This window comes from Oncorhynchus mykiss, chromosome 25 (assembly GCF_057628025.1).
Source record: "Oncorhynchus mykiss isolate SJ-2025 chromosome 25, ASM5762802v1, whole genome shotgun sequence".
NCBI classification, from domain to species: domain Eukaryota; kingdom Metazoa; phylum Chordata; class Actinopteri; order Salmoniformes; family Salmonidae; genus Oncorhynchus; species Oncorhynchus mykiss.
Window position 1 is genome coordinate 28806065 of NC_143046.1, and position 14487 is coordinate 28820551.

Genomic DNA, 14487 nt, shown 5'->3' on the forward strand with positions numbered 1-14487 from the left:
TTCCACCTGACCTAATTAAAGCGCACCTGGACCAGGTGAGCAAGTATCCATTAATTAATGGACGATTCCACCAATTCTATGGGCCTTTCTACATCCACACAACATGTAATGATCATAAACCCGCCCTGCGGATATAACCACGGGGCGTGCAGGTTATGAGTCAACCCCCACTAAGGTAGTGGTATAACAATGTCAATGTAATGGTCCATTTCACATGAATTACCGACAGTTTACCAATCAATCCATCATAATTAAGTGTTTTCCCTACAAAAATGTCCCACCGGTAGTGTCAGAGCAATCGGGGTCTTCCCGAAGCATACATATATGCATATAATTTATAAATAAAGAGGGACCGTAATTTGAGCATTGCTGTGTCCAGACTTCATTTTATGCAACTAAGTACCTCCATTTTCTAGCTGAAAGTTTAGCTCTGATAGACTTTGAATTGTGTTTTTAATCTGTGAATACCCCACACACCCGTATTCTCGGATTTAATAAGACCCGTGTTACTGTACCCATCTCTGGAGCCAATAGTCTCCCTGGTGTCTGGAACTATCCTGCGCCTGTTTTGTTTGGCCCCTTGTTTTGAGGGAGGTGGAAAACATTGCCTGAATGCATAGGATCCTTGAATACAGTATTCTGTAGTTAGACTAGCTATATCACAGGACAAGGACACTCCAACTAAAGTAGCCTTTCATGGATGATGACTGTCAGTGGATATGCATTTCCAACATTTCATATTACATTCTGGTACGAGAAGTTGACAGAAAAATTTGAAAAGTACGATTTTTTTAAGGCAGATTTTTTTATGCGCCGAACTGATTTGAATAGCTGCGCGGGCCACCTTAAGCACGTCTCTGATGTCAACAGCAATGAGAGCGAGACTCCAGCCTTATAGCGCTTCTCTGACCTGAGTAGTGTTCAGCGGTTTGAAATGTTTATTTTCGCGTCAGTCTCTGCGCAATTTTCGTATTTCCCCGATTCATGGTTATTTCAGTCTGCGAGACAAGTCTGTTAGGCTATTCCGTGGCACTTTGCGACACTACCTGAGCCAAATCTCTGCCCGACAAGAGAAAGGTAAGATTACATGCATCCCAAGTATGGATATCTTCAATTTGTGTTTAATTAGACCAGTGAAAGCAAGTAAATGTATTTTGCATTATATTATTGTCTATAAGTCACTGACATAACACGACATATTCGGTTCTTGTGTTAAGTTTATTTTTGTGGAAAACATTAAATCAACGTTTTATTCGGGCGTCATGCCTAATGCCCGATGTTGTGCCCGGTTGTGCGGGTTAGATGGGCTTTCAATAGACTCAGAATAAAACCACAGAATATAGGCTTCTGTCAGCATTCGGTATTGTAGGCACAATGTTGCATAGATAAGAATAATACACTCCTTGCTTTCCATTCGGCGTGATTTTGGCTACGGGCGCAGCAGACGGCTTAATCAGAAAACAAAAATGTGCGCGAGCATCTTAACCAAATTTGAACTGTTGCACATGCCAAGATCAATTTTGTCATGTCATTCGATTTGCACATTTTCATGGCATGTTGCATTTTCATTATTTGTAGTCTCAATGGAGAATGTTTCTTATTTGGGCATCGGGCTATTAAGCTTCCCGATGTCCTGTGATACTGGTGGATTCAAATATAAAGGCTAATCACGTGTTTCAATATATAGGTAAAGAGGTTTGTCTAACTCTACTGAGAAGAAACATAAATAGACACTGGGGATAGAATCTAGTAGTTTCCGTTTGTATTCAATGTGTTTTACCCCATTTTATAGATGACAGTACTTAAATAGGCGCTTGAAGGTTCTTTATAAAGCTGCGTTGTGAAGCATTCTTTGATCATCCTACAGCCCGAAAAGCTCTCGGTGCTTGTGGCAGTTTAGTTCAGTAAGAGAGATGAACATATGAACGTGTCTGGGCTCCTTGTGCTGCATTAGTAATAACAGAATAATGCCCATAAACAGGAAAGTAGGCTGTATGTGTAACATGAAGAAATGCCATTTAGCATATGCTTTTATCTAAAGCGACTTAGTCAGTCGTGCATACGTTTTTTTCGTCATGTATGTGTGGTCCCGGTAATTGAGCTCACCATATTGGCGTTGCAAGCGCCATGCTCTTCCAACTGAGCTAAAGAGCACCATCCTACCCGAGAGGGAATGGGTGATCTAGTATGTGTGAATGGACGATGTAGTATGCGTGATCAACAGAATACAATTGGTTTTGTGATGCTATAGTTCATTGTGCTTTATCTGCATTCAGTGTATCAAATACTTGTTGGCTATAGGGGCTCAGTATTCATTTGAAACATGTTTAAAGGGATTAGGAGCATGTTTAATTGTCTGCTCCTCTCCCTTCCAGCGGCCCCAAGGACAGGTTTTCATGGCTATCCATTTCCTTCACACTCCTAGGCTATCTGTATTTAGAGTGCTCTATGCATACTGTATGCTGCATATCTCCACATTAACATCCTTCTTGTACTAGCTCCTACTTTTCTTTATAGAACACAAACTGTCAGCCCCCTACAGCTGCTGATGCTGATAGTGATGGTGCCATTATGTGTAGATTATTATTCCTTTTGACAGGTGTGAGAGTCTGTGTAGGGAAGGGGTGCAACTTTCACTGGGGGGGGGGGGGGGTGTCCCCCCACTTTCTGAAATTGCATTTTTGCCCCAGTTTTATCATTGTAATGTGATGCAAACAAGGTCAGAAAGATGGTTGGCAATGATTGGAGGTCCACAATATATGTTTAAAATTATACTGTCAATCCTCCATAGGAAATCATAGAAATATACATAACAGAAAAGACTTGACCATTAGTGATGGAAAGTTTGGCTCATTCCGTTCATTTGAATCAGTAATGCCTAGAGTACGCAGGAAACCCTACCTGTGAATGATGAACTAAAAACTGTAAAGAGTCATAATTTACCAGTAGTGGTGCGTGGGGAAAATCACTGGGGGGGAAAGCCATATGACATCCTATGTGTTGTGACAATTACCTTGTTTGCTCTATAAATCCTGTTAGTTCATGTTTCTTGCGCCCATGATATATAGACTTAAGGCCAAGACAATAAGAAGACACAGTGGCAGAATAAATTCACCCACACCTTTGTTTCATCACAAAACCGGAGAGCAACCTCTCCGAAGTCCACAAAACATATAGCATGTAACAAACAGTTACATGGCCTACAGCATGGTCAACCAAGTTAATGTTTCCAACATTTTCGGACTACTAAACAACTATTGATTTAGAAACACTGAGAGTTACCGCAAGTCGCAAAGAAAACAGTTGCTGCCTCCACTATTCCAGCACCATTTCAATATCATCAAATCACCCATGCTTAGTCTAATACAGAGACAACTAGAAGATACAGAAAACAATTTAGTCCAACCAATGCAAGCTAAATATGATGTGGCTGTCTATCCATGGTTCTGATTTCTCTCTAAGTGTGTGTGCGTGCATTTGTGTAAGTAGAAAAACATGTGGACTCACCCTAATTGTAGAGAAATGTCAATGCCATCCTCCTCTCTTTTCACACTTTTATTTGTTGTTTTCCTAGACTACCTGGCTAAAATGCTTGCTCACTAGCCTAACTTCCTTTCATGGGCAACATTAGCTAGTTAACATTAGCCTTCTACATGTAGCTACATATTGAACTTCCATCCTCTAAGGCCAGGACCACAATGTATTAATTCATGGTTGGATTAAAATTGGCGTTATAATCATTGTCGGTACGGCGAATTAAGTATAACCAGAAGTCCAAATTCCTTCTCCATCCATGGCTCTATTTAGGAAAGTGCCCATTTTAGCTAGCTAGCAAGCCACTGGAGGACAACAACACAACAATATGCAACAATTCAAGTTGTGTCTGTCAATGACATTTTGCCCTCGATGTGATGTGATTGGAGTGAAGCCAAATCCTCACCGGCTTCCCTTGACACTTCTTTTGGTGCGCCAGGACCGTTTACAGTTGACCTCACTCAGTTTGGATCAATGCTGATTGGCTATTATTTTATACTTTTTTATCAAGGGAGGCCAAACGCTCGCTGGCTTCCCTTGCATTCAATGCTACTGGTGTCAACATTGTCATACTCTTTATGACCAGAGAGCATCAGGTAGATGGCCTACACATACAGAGACAGAGGGGCACTTGGATGCTTTCGCTTGGACGCTTTCTCAGGTGAGCTACATTTAGCCTCTTGCCAATTGAAGGAAAATAATGAAACGCAGAGAGACGAAAGATCAATTATTGTATGTTTTTTAATTATTATTATTTTTTTTTTTTTTTTTGCGAAGCCTGACTGGCTTCCCTTGGCGTCAATTAATACACACCACTGGATACTACAAGCCTCTCGTTCACATCTCGTTCACCATAGGGGGCAGCAGGCAGGACCCCCTACTGGCGAATGATGAACTGAAAACTCAAAAGAGTCATCATGATTCTACCAGCATCTCATTCACACGTCGCTCACCATAGAGGGCTTATTGGAGCTGTCATTTGTGACTGAGACGTGTAACCTTGTGCTTTAAACCATGTACATTTGTTGATTGCTAGGCTTACAAATAAGATTATTTCTTGATACATTTGAAATGAGGTCTAGTTGTGGCTGCAACCAGACTAGATTGTGAGCGACTCTTGCCAGAATGTGTTGCTTGACCGCCGTCCGTGAGGGTAATATGCGCACACAATGTCATTTGCTAACGATTCATGTTCAAGTTTGTTGAGCAGAGGCTGTGTATGTTTTGGTTCTTCAAAGCTGTGTCCATAATATTCAATAATTAATTCATTGCAATCATGCTTGCACCAACATGTATTTGTCTTCTATGCTCACAATCTATTTCCCTGCGTGCGTGTGACAGACAGTTGGTGGTTGTAGTACGTCTCTGGAGCTGCTGTGATGGAGGAGTGTGTATTAATCCTGCTGTAGGACTCATTGCAGCTAGTACTACCAGGTCAAACAAACAACTAAAATGAACGAGTCACTCAGAAAATCTAATCATGAGTCTTGAGTCAGTTAAAAGAGTCGTTCAGAAAGAACGAATCGCTCGCAAACTGCACATAACTAATATCCCTTTAAGTTGACATTCGACGGTGGGTGGAGCGGTGGTTATCTTTGTGGTAGTTATTAGACGTTGAAACTCCAATTTGTAACTTTTTTGGCGACCCGACCAAATGAACATAGAAATGTGAGTTATAGATCTATACTTGTTGAAATCATGCCTAAGAAGCGGGAGATATTTTCTATGTGTGCTATTTCTACCCCTTACCTTTCGTTTTTGCATCTTTTACTTTTGGTGTGGTAGCTGAAAATTCTATATTTTGTTTATTGAAAATATATTTCACAGTAGTTTAGATAGTACAATGATTCTCTACAGTGCTTGTTTTGTCACAAACTGAAATTAGGCAAACTATTAGAATTTTAGCAACCAGGAAAAGGCGAAGGGATTTCTTTACATTGCACATTAAAAATGTAAATTTAAATGTCAGTGGTGTACAGGCTAAATTGCAGTGGTTTGAAGGGATAGTTCCATTCTATTACTTACATTTTAAATTACACTCACCCTGTATTCAAGGGCATGTTGTGTCTCAATCTATGACAGGAACAACACAAAAAACTCAGATTACGTGAAATAGGGTCTTCAAAAAAGAATACAATTGTTTGACAACACTGTTTGTAAGCTTTTAATTATATCAAACTCAACCGTTTCTCTTTTTCAGTGACGAAGACATGGACGTCTCATCATGGTACAATGGGGTAGACAAAATGGGTCAACTTTGAGCACCTTTATCTCCTGAATGTTTTAACATTCAGGTCTAAAAAGTGACTTTCTGACCACTTCTTCCATGGGAAAACACGCATGGAAACGGATCAAATGAGATACTGTCAAAAAGTAATTGAATTCAAATGGATTTGCCCTGTAATGTTCAAGTCAACCACAGACGCACAGTGCTCCTCAGGGAACAGTATATAGCTGCTTTCTTTTCACAGTTTGTTTACTGTCGATCTTTCAGACGCATGGATCCTAAACATGTATTATTTATATGGGTGTGTAGTTGTAGGCACAGCCTTTGCCAACGAGTGTTTGAGGCTCCAGCTTTTCTTAATTCAGGAGAGTGATCTGAAAACGTCAGTCACTGTTAGTCTCTCTGGGGTCTTCAGGAACTCTAGCCGAGTGTTAATAACGAGCATCTACCGACTCTCTGACATTACATATTCTTGCTTGATGTCTCTGTTCAACCTGAGTCAGGTACTGTAGTGCTTCTGGGAATAATCATCTTCCCAATAATGTTCTCCTTCCTGTCCAGGGGCTTTATGCAGCAGAGTAGGATGTGCCTTGTGGAGTCAAGAGGTCAAAGTGTCATTGCGATTTAATTACACATGACACCAGCCTTGATCCTATTGATGACACTCTGCTGCTTTTTTTCTGGCATGTAAACTACACATAGTGGTGTAGCAAACCCCACAGTGCCAGGGGACTGGAGACAAAGACACAGAGTCACGTCCTCCGTCATCGTAATCACTCTATCCTACAAAAGAGACACCAGACAGTCACGCCAACCGACCCGAATAAAACGTGACGGTGCTGTGTCAAGCCCCCCGGTAGAATCACAGATTGTAGGGGATTGTGGTATTGTAGCTTGGAGCACGCTCCCTTGCTCCCTTGGCCTCCAGACAAGTGTGTGCACTCAAGCAGTACAGAACAGCCACATCAGCCATCACCCCTGCCCCCTCTTCATCATCCTTACCCCGGCTGAAAGGAGATGAAGGCAGGGGATAGGGGGGGAAAGAATGGGGATAGAAAAGCAATTGGCTAACTCTATAAATCCAATGCACCTTGGGTACCTAACCCCGACCATGGTGACTGGGAGCTATTATTTAGAATCTGGTAACCGATGCTCTCCTATTAACATTGAGTGGCTTGGCGTCTGCCGGTTGTCTCCCGTGACAACTTTATGCCTGTTATTTACTGCCTGGCACTGCAGGCCTTGCTCTCTGAGCCACGGACAGAGCTAAGCTCAGTGTGGAGGCTCTGCGTTCAAGTCAAACTACCACTCCTTATTATGAAAGAGCAGGGAGGGAAGAGGGTGTATGTTTGCTGGAATGGGTGGGTGTTTTGTATAGTTTGTGTGTGTGTGTGTGTGTCTATACAGTGCATTCGGAAAGTATTCAGACCCCTTGACTTTTTCCACATTTTGTTACATTACAGCCTTTTTCTAAAATGGGTTATATAGTTTTTTCCTCCTCATCAATCTACACACAATACCCCATAATGACAAAGCAAAAAAAAAAACAGTTTTTAGAAATGTTTGCAAATGTATTACAAATACAATTCTGAAATATTACATTTACATAAGTATTCAGACCATTTACTCAGTACTTTGTTGAAGCACCTTTGGTAGCGATTACAGCCTAGAGTATTCTTGGGTATGACACTACAAGCTTGGCACACCTATATTTGGGAAGTGTCTCCCATTCTTCTCTGCAGATCCTCCCAAGCTCTGTCAGGTTGTATAGGGAGCATCACTGCACAGCTATTTTCACGTCTCTCCAGAGATGTTCGATGGCCTTAAAGTCCAGGCTCTTGTCCACTCAAGGACATTCAGAGACTTGTCCCGAAGTCACTCCTGGGTTGTCTTGGCTGTGTGCTTAGGGTTGTTGGACATTTGGAAGTTGAACCTTCGCCCCCAGTCTGAGGTCCTTGGCGCTCTGGAGCAGGTTTTCATCAAGGACCTCTCTGTACTTTGCTCCGTTCATCTTTTCCTCAATCCTGACTAGTCTCCCAGTCCCTACCGCTGAAAAACATCCCCACAGCATGATGTTGCCGCCACCATGCTTCACCGTACGGATGGTGCCAGGTTTCCTCCAGACTTGATGCTTGACATTGACGCTAAAGTGTTCAATCTTGGTTTCACCATACCAGATCATCTTGTTTCTCATGTTTTGAGAATCCTTTAGGTGCCTTTTGGCGAACTCCAAGCTGGCTGTCATGTGCCTTTTACTGAGGAGTGGCTTTGGTCTGGCCACTACCATAAAGACCTTATTGATGGAGTGCTGCAGAGATGGTTGTCCTTCTGGAAGGTTCTCCCATCTCCGCCGAGGAACTCTGGAGCTCTGTCAGAGTGACCATCGGGTTCATGGACATCCTCCCTGACCAAGGCCCTTCTCCCCAGATTGCTCAGTTTGGCCAGGCAGCCAGCTCTAGAAAGAGCCATTGCATACATTCCTAAAAACCTGTTTTTGCTTTTCCATCCGAGGTATTGTGTGTAGATTTTTTTATTTAATCAATTTGAAATAAGGCTGTAATGTAACAAAATGTGGAAAAAGTGAAGGAGTCCGAATACTTTCTCAATGCACTGTGTGTTCCATATATGTGTGTGTGTTTTTTATGTGTGTGTTTATGCACGTGAGCGTGCGTGTGTGCGTCATTTATATGTTTGCTGGTGCGACGGGGCTGGGGGAGTGAGTTGTCACAGACTTTGTGAGCTATGCTCCAAAAGATGTCATACGTTCTGTCTAGCCAGTCAGGCTTCAGTGCTCTGCTGTTCTGTTTAAGCTTCACACAGCAAGGTGACGTTGTATTTCTTTATCCTGTCATCCTGAGCAATATTGATGCACATGCTTTTGGTTTCCTTCCTTTTGTCTCTACCTCGGCGTAAACACAGAGAGGGGGATAAACGTACGTTTTCCCCTTCTGGATAAATATTTCACAAGCGTTGAATAAATGTTCAAATAAATGCCTGACTGTTGAGGCTTTTATCAGTTATTAATGATTTATTATCTCCGATCCATTGTTGTCCTTGGGCCTTCTCGTTTCCACTACAAAGGCTGTATAATTAGTTGTTAATCAGCAAAGACGGTAATGTTAATTTAATGCTGCATTTTTTAGCCCCCGGTTTACAAAAGTGCATCTAATCCCAATCTATGTGTAAAGAAGGACTGTATAATGAAAACTCCTCTTGTTTCTGTTATCAAATGTGCAGTCCCAGGACCGATGGTGAATAACAATTAGAGTAGACTACGGCTAGCCTGGTTAAACCAGACTGAACTCTTTAAGTGAAGTAAAACAGTAGTGAGTGCAGTCTGGCTTTACCAAGCTATGCTACTGCAGTGGCCCCCCTGTAATTTGTCTTAATGGCTCCAGTTCAGTTCTGCATCTAACATCTATCCTGGCCCTAATGGTCTTTCATTCATTTCATTCGTTTATTCCCCAGGAACTATTAGTCAGCAAAACTCTGCTGAATATTTAAAGCCTTGTGACTGTTTCTATCATCTTTGTTTAATCTGTGACCAGCAGTCTTTCTTGTGTCAGATGTGGAGGGTCTGTCGTTAGTAGTAGTGTCGGCGTTAGTCACTTCTCATCTGGTAATGTGCTAACGTGTTCTAATTAAACCAGACACGTTGTGATCTGCCTTTTCGAAATGTCTCATCCGACGGTTAGCGGCACGACCTGGAGCTGGGTTTGGTCCCCTGCTCTGTTCTATTGTCTCCCCCTCTCTCTTGTATTATAGCGTAGAGGCTGGCCTCCGCTTCTTAATATTCATGGAGCATTCTATTGGTTCTATGCAGAGGGTAGACTACGCACTGAGTGGAAGAGGTGTGTGTGTGTGTGTGTGAACAACTGAATATGCATTGTCTTTACATGTGGGGGCAATTTTGTGGTATGATTGGTTTTCATGAGGGAAATTGACGCCTACATGCAGCGGATCAGGAAATGGGAGGGACTGTTTATGATGATTACCTTGAGTCCTAGGGTTTCATTTCATTTTAGAGACGTGATGGAGTGTTTATGGCAATTTGAAATGTGTCCTTTTCCACATGCAAGGTGATGAACTCATCAGAAATCTGAAATAACTCAGGATTTAAAGGTGAAAGACTGAGTGTGTGCTAGTTTGTGTCTGTCTCTGTGTGTTTTGAGGGGTAGAGAGAGCGAGCGCTTTAGGAAACCATCTCTGGCATGTCTTCAAAGGAGCTACTGTCTCTTTAGAAATTGATGAAGCAGTTTCATCTATTGTTCTCTGACAGACACAGTAGGCTATGTAATGCTTTCCCCTTCTACATGCATGATTGGAGAGATCTGCCTATAGAAATGAGTTAATTTGATGGAAATCTTCAAGATTTGAATTGGGGGAACTTATCAATTTCATAGGCAGATCATCAGTCTTTGTAGGGCCTAACTCTTGCATGAGAATGAATCCTGATGAGTAGAGTTAGGAGTGGAAGTTCTATTGTTGGGCCTCTGGTTGTTTAGGGGATAAGAGTGTTGGATTCCCATGATACCCCGGCCTTTCATTTGCTCAGTGAATTGAACCTTGTCATTCAAAGGAAGATAATGTTTGAGAATGGAAGGCTTACCAGGCCTTGAAGATGACAGTTGAAAGGCCTGCTTCTGACCGCCCCCTAGAGAGCATATGAAAGGTATGTCCCCCAAAAAGGGCATTATGACTACATTAGTTCCTACCAGAGAGACTTCAGACTCTCTCCAGTAGTTACTGAAGGAGCCATGGTCTAATTGAGTGTCGAGGGACAGGTCCTGTGTGCTGAATGATACTGTTTGACCTCCCTAAAGAGAGAGGGAATGTGCCAGTGTGAGTTTCTGGTCAGAACTGTGTTGGTTGTATTGCGGCTGTGCTGTGTGCCGGGGGCTGGGCCGGGTCGGTCAATACAACAGCCCCAGATCCCAGGAGGAGATCGTTTTTCAAGGCTGTGTGTCCCACATCCACAGAGTCCTAATGGCAGGCTCCCTATCCTCTCCAGCCTCCCCAGCCTTCCCGGCTGTATGATTTATCAAAGGGAAAAGGTCAGTCTGGCGGGCTGTAATTAATTCTGTCAGCTGTTATTTGGTGCTGCGTGGGAGTGCTTTCTCCATTAGTGGCACATTACATGGTTTGTCTCAGGGACAGCCACGTAGGAAAGGGGCAGTTTTCATTTCAATCATGATGCACTCTCATCAGGGACAGGGAGGAAGGTGGTTGGTGGAAGGTGTTTGGTAGAAGGTAGTTGGTGGAACGTAGTTGGTGGATGGTGGAAGCTGGAAGGTGGAAGCAGTAAGGTGGAAGGTGGAATGTGGATGGTGGAAGGTGGATGGTAGTTGGTGGATGTGACTCACATAGCCAGGGCGGAGGTGATATGCCGACTAGCCTAATCATTTTTCTTCTTTCACGACTCTGACGAGGCGGAGGATATGCGGCTCCCTTGGGAACAGGCCCCGACCCCAGTGATCTGCGTGAAGAGGAGGCAGAGAAAGAGAGGCCGGAGAGCGGGCTGCCTTATGAGAAGTTGGAGGTGATCGAATAAACCCCCGCTTCCCTCATTTCTGCTAGCAAACAAGCAATCTTTGGACAATAAAATGTATGAATTACTGGGAAGATTAAACTACCAACGGGACATTAAAACTGTAATATCTTATGCTTCACCAAATCGTGACTGAATGACGACAATATCAACATACAGCTGGCTGGTTATATGATGTACCGGCAGAATAGAACAGCGGCGTCTGGTAAGACAAGGGGCGGCTGTCAATGTATTTTTGTAAACAACAGCCGGTGCACGGTATCTAAGGAAGTCTCGAAGCTATTGCTCTCCTGAGGTAGACTTTCTCATGATAAGCTGCAGACCAGGAGAGAGTTTTCATCTGTATTCTTTGTAGCTGCTTACATACCACCACAGTCAGAGGCTGGCACTAAGATAGCACTGAATGAGCTGTATTCCACCATAAGCAAACAAGAAAACGCTCTACCAGAGGCAGTGCTCCTGGTAGCCAGGACTTTAATGCAGGGAAACTTAAATCAGTTTTACCAAATTTCTATCAGCATGTTAAATGTGCAACCAGAGAGAAAAGAACTCTGGACCACCTATACTCCACAGACAGAGATGCATACAAAGCTCTCCCTCGCACTCCATTTGGCAAATCTGACCATAATTCCATTCTCCTGCTTACAAGCAAAAATTAAAGCAGGAAGCACCAGTGACTAGATCAATAAAAAAGTGGTCAGATGAAGCAGATGCTAAGCTACAGGACTATTTTGTTAGCACAGACTAAATATGTTCCAGGATTACTCCAATGACATTGAGGAGTACACCACATCTGTCATTGGCTTCATCTAGAAGTGCATCGATGACGTCGTCCCCACAGTACATACCCCAACCAGAACACATGGATTACAGGCAGCATCCGCACTGAGCTAAAGGCTAGAGCTGCCGCTTACAAGGAGCGGGACACTAACCCGGAAACTAATAAGAAATTCCGCTATTCCCTCCGACTAACTATCAAACAGGAAAAGCATCAATACAGGACTAAGATCGAGTCGTACTACACTGACTCTCGTCAGATGTGGCAGTGTCTACAAACCATTACAGACTACAAAGGGAAGCACAGCTGAGAGCTGCCCAGTGACACGAGCCTACCGGACGAGCTAAACTACATGGCCAGATGGATTACCAGGACGTGTACTGCGAGCATGCGCTGACCAACTAGCAAGTGTCTTCACTGACATTTTCAACCTCTCCCTGTCCGAGGTCTGTAATAACAACATGTTTTAAGCAGACCACCATAGTGCTTGTGCCCAAGAATACTAAGGTAACCTGCCTAAATGACTACCGACCCGTAGCACTCACGTCTGTAACCATGAAGTGCTTTGAAAGGCTGGTCATGGCTCACATCAACACCATCATCCCAGAAATCCTAGACCCACTTCAATTTGCATACCGCCCCAACAGATCCACTAATGATGCAGTCTCTATTGCACTCCACACTGCCCTTTCCCACCTGAACAAAATGAACACCTATGTGAGAATGCTATTCATTGACTACAGCTCAGCGTTCAACACCATATTGCCCTCAAAACTCATCAATAAGCTAAGGACCCTGGGACTAAACACCTCCCTCTGCATCTGGATCCTGGACTTCCTGACGGGCCGCCCCCAGGTGGTATGGGTAGGTAACAACACATCCGTCACACTGATCCTTAACACGGGTGCCCCTCAGGGGTGCGTGCTCAGCCCCCTCCTGTACTCCCTGTTCACTCATGACTGCACGGCCAGGCACGACTCCAACACCATCATTAAATTTGCAGATGACACAACAGTGGTAGCCTGATCACCGACAACAACGAGACAGCCTATAGGGAGGAGGTCAGAGACCTGGCTGGGTGGTGCCAGGACAATAACCTCTCCCTGAACTTGATCAAGACAAAGGAGATGTTTGTGGACTCCAGGAAAAAGAGGACCGAGCACGTCCCCATTCTCATCTATGGGGCTGCAGTGGAGCAGGTTGAGAGCTTCAAGTTCCTTGGTGTCCACATCACCAACAAACTAACTATGGTCCAAGCACACCATGACAGCAGTGAAGCAGACACAATCACATATTCCCCCTCAGGAGACTGAAAGGATTTTGCATGGGTCCTCAGATCCTCAAAAGGTTCTTCAGCTGCACCATCAAGAGCATCCTGACTGGTTGCATCACTGCCTGGTATGACAACTGCTCGGCCTCCGACCGAACTGCCCAGTACATCACTGGGGCCAACCTTCCTTCCATCCAGGATCTCTATACTAGGCAGTGTCAGAGGAAGGCCCAAAAAATTGTCAAAGACTCCAGCCACCCTAGTCATAGACTGTTCTCTCTGCTACCACACGACAAGCGGTACCAGAGCACGAAGTCTAGATCCAAGAGGCTTCTAAACAGCTTCTACCCCCAAGCCATAAGACTCCTGAACATCTAGTCATCTAGACAGCTTTGCACACTCTTGGCATTCTCTACACCAGCTTCACGTGGAATGCTTTTCCAACAGTCTGAGCACTTGTTGGCTGCTTTTCCTTCACCTTGCATTCCAACTTATCCCAAACCATTACAATTGGGTTGAGGAAGGGTGATTGTGGAGGCCAGGTCATCTGATGCAGCACTCCATCACTCTCCTTGGTCAAATAGCCATTACACAGTCTGGAGGTGTCTTTTGGGTTATTGTCCTGTTGAAAAACAAATGAGAGTCCCACCAAGTGCAAACCAGATGGGATGGCGTATCACTGCAGAGTGCTGTGGTAGCCATGCTGGTTAACTGTGCCTTGGATTCGAAACCAATCAGCGAAAGCGTCACCAGCAAAGCACCATCATACCTCCTCCTCCATGCTTCACGGTGAGAACCACAAAATCGGTGGTTGGAACCAAAAATCTCAAATCAAATTTGGACTCATCAGACCAAAGGACAGATTTCCACTGGTCTAATGTCCATTGCTTGTGTTTCTTGGCCCAAGCAAGTCTCTTCTTCTCATTGATGTCCTTTAGTAGTGGGTTCTTTGCAGCAATTCGACTTGATTCACGCAGTCTCCTCTGAACAGTTGATGTTCAGATGTGTCTCTTACTTGAACTCTGTAAAGTATTTATTTGGGCTGCAATTTCTGAGGCTGGTAACTCTAATGAACTTATCCTCTGCAACAGAGGTATCTCTGGGTCTTCCTTTCTGTGGCGGTCCTCATG

The 14487-nt window shown here is 43.8% G+C and overlaps 1 long non-coding RNA gene across 1 annotated transcript in view; it reads left to right on the top strand.

Annotated features, from left to right (window-relative positions):
- The first annotated feature begins 578 nt into the window (after nucleotides 1-578).
- LOC149971606 (uncharacterized) overlaps nucleotides 579-14487 on the top strand; it is a 53708-nt gene continuing 39799 nt past the window's right edge. Inside the window, exon 1 of the long non-coding RNA XR_016491624.1 lies at nucleotides 579-1077. This is a non-coding gene — a long non-coding RNA (uncharacterized LOC149971606). The remainder of the gene's footprint in view (nucleotides 1078-14487) is intronic.